Source organism: Hipposideros armiger, unplaced genomic scaffold, assembly GCF_001890085.2.
Source record: "Hipposideros armiger isolate ML-2016 unplaced genomic scaffold, ASM189008v1 scaffold_351, whole genome shotgun sequence".
NCBI classification, from domain to species: domain Eukaryota; kingdom Metazoa; phylum Chordata; class Mammalia; order Chiroptera; family Hipposideridae; genus Hipposideros; species Hipposideros armiger.
In genome coordinates, this window is record NW_017731701.1 from 1,101,631 (window position 1) to 1,107,820 (window position 6,190).

A 6,190-nucleotide genomic window follows, 5' to 3' on the forward strand; every position below is an offset into this window, starting at 1 on the left:
CACCAAATTTTGGGTTATGAGCAATATCCTCCCTGTGATCTACATTCCTATTCATTAACATATGGTTTAAATTTTGACTTTCCAGTAAGTTATAGTCAAAGTACATTCAAATATATTTTAAATGAAAATTAGTGTCTTCTATATTCAAATGCTTCAATGTAAAGGGAGTGTTTTCATGAGATCCAACAAGAAGCAAATTGACTGAATTTTCTATTTTATACACCGTAGTACTTTTATGTATGTATATGCTTAGGGGTAAGGTGGGTTTCAAGGAAACTGGCATTTTCTTACTGCTATTTTCCAAAACTTTGTTTCTCTTGAAAACTAAAAATTAGTTATGCAAGGAAAATAATAAATAAAATTTTATTAGACATCAGAAAGTTTTATCATATTAATTACTGTCTATTTAATAATTCATGGATTAACTCTTCAGAAAATAAGGTGGTAATAACAGATTTTATTAAAAGAATAAAGGATATTTTTTTTAATTGGGGAATTGGAGGAGGGGAACAGCGTTGGGGAATCGGGGAAGGAGAACAATTTGCTGTCCTTTTGTTCTTCAGTCTAGTTGTGGAGGACGTCGCTTCACTGGCCCATGTGGTATTATCATTGTGCTCTTCCCAGGTGACGCAGATCGGTCACTGGTCACTGGCCGCTCACAGTGGCTCATGGCAGCTCACGCTGGCTGCCAGCCACTCACAGTAGCTCATGGTAGTCCACTGCAGCAGGGGCTGCAGCCTACACCGATGCCTGCGAGTCACAGCAGCCTAGCTCCAGGTCTAGCTGTTGTTAACCATCTTAGCTATAGAGGGTGCAGCATTACTGGCCCACATGTGGCACCAAACCCAGGCCGGCTGATCAGAGCTGGCGTCCCAAGCCAACTCCTAACCAACGCACCACTCGGCCGGCCCCAAAGGATTTTTTTTAAACGAACATTCTGAGTTTATTCCTTTAATTGATTCCTTCAATTAAATTCCTTTAATTCTGAGTTAATTCCTTTAATTATATGTGCCCAGGACAATTTAAATAGAAAAGGGACAAAGAACAAATAGAAAATATTTCTATTCCCTCTATATAGAGTACTTTGTTGAGAATAGATGGAATACATTTGTCAAAAGCATTAATATTAATATGTCAGTAAAATGTAGTTACTTTTGCCATGTATTTTGCTTCAGCATATATAAAGAGACTGTAATGAAGTTGAGCTACCTCATATTTCTTCTCTTGTAATACATTCATACAAACAAACAAACAAAAAGTGAACCCTACTGAAGGAGGACCTTTATCAGAGATATGCCCCAAAGCAGTTAGGTGACCCCAAAAAAATCATTTCCCTTTTCTAGGCCTGAGACTCCTCATCCAAAAACTTTGAAAAGTGAATTAGATGATGTCTAACTTTCTATCATTCATGCATACATATCAATTTATACATTATGATGTAGGTAGATAGTAAGACGTTATTTCCTGGCCCCATGATGCTAGGCTTGGTCATGTCAGTTGTTTAAGAAGTGATACATGTATCTTCTAAGAGCCACCTTTTTCTTCCTCTGCCTTAAGAATGGCAATATCCCAAAAAGGACATCTAAGTGTTCAGTTTATACGGAATAAAGATGACATGGAGCAGAGTCACAGTCACTCAACAGCAGACATTAACCAAAAGAGAAATACAACTTTGCTGTTGTTACTACAGCATCTAAAAGCTAATTAAATACAAGAATTTGCTAGAATGATCCAAGAGTAGGACCTCTCCTGAAGTCATGGGACACAACCTTAACCTTAACCTTATCTGTTAGTCTGTTATTGTAATTTTTTAAGACTGGCTAAAGAAGCTGCGAAGTCTATGGCTTTCCCAATGCTCCCTCAGTGGCAGAAGAACACTGGGTTGCTCTTCTCTTTGCTCCATGTGGCAATGACTTATCATCATGAGCATGCATCTTCAATTTCATCAATTCTACCTTTGCAGCTGTTTCAGTATTTTTTGCACCCTTCAGTTGCTTACTTGCTGTCTGTCCTGTCTTGGAATCAACAATGTCTTTAAGACATTTCTGAGCAGCAGCCATACAAGGCTTAAAGATTTCCAGTTTTTCACATTCATGATCTGACTGAAGACAGTGTCTCAGGCAAAAATTCTTCTCACAATAAGGACATATAACTGGTACAAGCTCTTTTTCAGCAGTCATTAAATGAGTATGGGGAAGATGAATGCATATCTGACTTCAGTTTCTCATTGATTACAGTCACCTCGGGACAGCTATGCAACTCTGCTTCTGTGTTCAAGGCAAAATATTCCCGAAAAAGCATCACATACAAATGGCAGAAAATCTCGCTGCTGGCAATGCTCCACCTGGTAGTGGCAGTGCTGCCCAACTTCCAACTCACCATCTCCCAGTGCTGTGAGGGGTGGAGCAGGACAGAGGGCAAAAATGAAGTTTTGTGGGTTTTTTTGTTTTGTTTTTTAATATATGGCAGATCTAGTCTTACACAACTTAGAAATTTTTCTGGTGCTTCTCAACACCAAAGGCATGTCCACTAATAAAAGGAAAAATTATTGACCAGGTGATAGAATACTATCAATGTTTTCACATTTTAAAAAATCATAAATTCTACCATATGATCCAGCAAACCCTCTCCTGGATATCTACCCCAAAAACCTGGAAACATTTATCCATACAGATATATGTACTCCGATGTTAATTGCAGCATTATATATGGTGGCTAAGACATGGAAACAACCAACGTGCCCTTTGATAGACGATTGGATAAAGAAGATGTGGTATATGTGTATATACACAATGAAATACTACTCTGTCATAAAAAAAGATGAAATATTGTCATTTGCAACAAAATGGATGGACCTTGAAATTATTATTCTAAGCAAAATAAACCATACAGAAAAAGTAAAAAACTATGATTTTACTCATACATGGGGTATAAAGCTGAAAGCAACAAAGGAACAAGACAAACAATTAAAGAAACAAAAACTCATAGACACAGACAATAGTTGAGTGGTTACCCGAGGGTAAGTGGGTCAAATATACAGTGATGGAAGGAGAACTGGCTCTGGGTGGTGAACACACAAAGTGATATATAGGTGATGTATTATAGAATTGTATAATTAAAACCTATGTAATTTTATTAACCATGGTCACCCCAATAAATTTAATTTTTATAAAAAGATAAATTCTATGTACTACAGAGGAAATATTAAGTCATGATATTCAGTCATGATATTAAGTAGAGAATGTTAACTTTTGAGTTAAAGTATTTTTCTTCATTCTTATTTTTTAAACTATAGACCATAACATGGACCATGAAAGACAGAAAATATAAGCTGTACTTATAAAGGGATTATAGTAAATAAACTGTAGGGAAGATCCACTTTTATAATGGTGGGGTGAGGAGCTCTGCAGACCCCCTCCCCAGTGAAACAACAAAAACTGGCCAAAGTGATTTTAAAATATCATTAAAAGTTGCTTATTTATGGAAATTGTCCAAAGAGTACTTTGGGCAAATGAGGAAATGCTGTTTTGTTCATTTTCCTTTCATAAATGTTACTCCTCAATAATTTTTTTTTTCTATTTCTAAGTCCATCTCAGTGTCTGCTTCCAGGAGAACTCAAACTGTATTGGTTGGCCCAGAGGTAATTCAAACTAGCAGGTGGTACAATGGAATTTGTGGACTAGATCATTCAGTGCCTGATTAATAACGAGGACTCCATCCCAAGGGCAAGACGTGCTCAGGTGACCCCTTGCACTAGGCGGCCACCCAATTGTTAAAATTTTCATTGATGGTGATCTGGTTTGGCCTGCCTGTGGAGGGGAATTCAGTGACAAGGTGCCATAATGAAGGAGTTAGAAGTGTATGAAAGAAATGATAAATCCAAGGATATTAGGATTGGATGACTGTTACTAAATTAAAGGCTTGATATTTAAAAACTGAGAGCAATAAAGAGACAATTGAGAATTCACTATGAAAGTCAGAGAATTTTTTTGATGGCTTACAAAGAAAGCCTTCATCTCATGTAGTAGGCAAGCAGAATAAACCTGAAAATTAAGTCCAGGATTTGAGAATCACAGCAGTTAACCTCCAAAGAGATTAAATGCTTAATCAAGACAAGTCTGGGGCTGGCCAAGTGGCTCAGTTGGTTAAGAGCTCACTCAAGAATGCGAGCTCTGAGCAACAGGGTCACCGGTTCTATTCCCTGCCCGAGCTGAGCTTCTACTGAGCTGCCAACAGGTGGCAGGATGGCTCAGCTGGAAAAAAAAAAAAGACAAGTCTGGAAAACCTAGGATTCTGACACATAGAATGGAAACATTTGGGTGGATACCCCCAAAGATTTGATTCCCAAGGCTTCTCTGAACCTTTTGAACCTGCATAATTGGGTCACTACTGTCCATTAAGAACTAGCTCTTGGTCCATGTAAAAGACATTTCAGAAGACTTTTTCTCACAAGGCAAAATGTGCTCCTCCTGCCTACCTCTCCTGGCTTCCAGGCCCATGACCAGAGTTAAGTAAGAGCACAACCCAGCCACAGAAGTGCTGAATCAGTAAGGGAGGAAAAGACCATGTCTCAAAGCAGCTACAAGTCCTGTAAAATATATTCCATGGACTGGATTTTGAAAATGCCAAATAAAGGGGGCTAGAACTTTAGACTGTATGAGGGACAATTTATTTATTTGCTGGTAGTTTTCTCAATTAACACCCTGGTAAGAACTTGAGGTGTTGTACAAAGTCTCTGCTAAGGTGTCTCCTGGTCTGGAAAAAGCAATGGCCCATGCAGGAGAAGTTGAAATGCCAGAATTACTATGGCAGACAAAAGAAGGGATTAAAAGAATTGGGAAAGTGAGCATGCTGAAATGGATATATTTATTAATGCCAAAGACCCACCAGGGGATTGCATTCCACAGGAGAGACCATAATTCAGAAGATACCATCCAATCTTCAAATATATAGTTGGAATTGATCTACAAGAACATATTGGATCCTTAGCTTATGAGATGAGTCATTATTGTGTATAAGGCCAAGAAGAAGCCTTTGAAAGTGCCCATGTACACACTGAGTCTAAAGAGTAAATTAAAAGCAATATCACAACCTGGGAAGACAGTGGACATTTATGCCTCCTTTAAGGATCTAGAGGATGCAGGGTAAAAGTCATATTTCCAATTAATATTCCCATTTCATTCACCAGTTTGGACCCTGCCAAAACCAGATGGATCCTGAAAAATGACTGTAGCATCGCAAGCTCAACCAAGTAGAACCTGATCACAGCTGCCAAGTAGATTAATATGACCTCAGGTACATGGTATGTGGCCATTGACATAATGAATGCATTCTTTCTATCCAAATAAGATAATTAGATACAGTTTCCATACACAGGTAATGAACAAGAATATATACTACAGTTTTCCCTCTATTGTCCTCTGTCATAATTTTATCCAAAGAGATATGAAGCCTATAGATATGCCACAGAACATCATATTGGTCCATTATATCAATGACATCACACTGATCATTCAGTACAAGCAAGAGTTTGTAGCACACTGGAGGCCTTGGTGAGATATAATACAAGTATGATAAAAAAAATAAGGTGAATGTTTACATTTTTAAAATTTATTACAGTAAAAGACACATTGCCATTAATTCCCTTCAAAATACTCCCCCCTTGCTTCGAACACACTTATCCCATCATTCTTGCCACTTTCTGATGCAGTTCTGGAAGTCCTCTTTCGTCAGTGTCTTTAGTTGCGTTGTCATGGCTGCCTCAATGTCCTGAATAGATCCAAAACATTTACCTTTCATGATCATTTTGACTTTGGGAAAGAGCCAGAAGTTGCATAATGCCAGATCCAGTGAATAAGGTGGATGAGGACACACAGTAATGTCTTTACTTGACAGAAATTGCCACACCAGAAGCAACGTGTGACATGGAGCGTTGTCATGATTGGAGAATGAAGTCAAGACGCTCATGAAAGAGGACTTCCAGAACTGCCTCAGAAAGTGGCAAGAAGGATGGGAGAAGTGAGTTCGAAGTAAGGAGTACTTTGAGGGAGATTAATGGCAATGTATCTTTTAGTCTAATAATTTTTTTTTATTGGGGAATTGGGGAAATGGGAACAGTGCTGGGGAAATGGGGAAAGGGGAACAGACAAGTTGCTGTCGTTTTGTTCTTCAGTCTAGTTGTGGAGGATGT

General features: G+C 38.3%; 1 pseudogene; it reads right to left on the minus strand.

The window, feature by feature from the left end:
* Window positions 1-1,693: 1,693 nt before the first annotated feature.
* LOC109392850 (AN1-type zinc finger protein 1-like) overlaps window positions 1,694-6,190 on the minus strand; it is a 6,171-nt pseudogene continuing 1,674 nt past the window's right edge.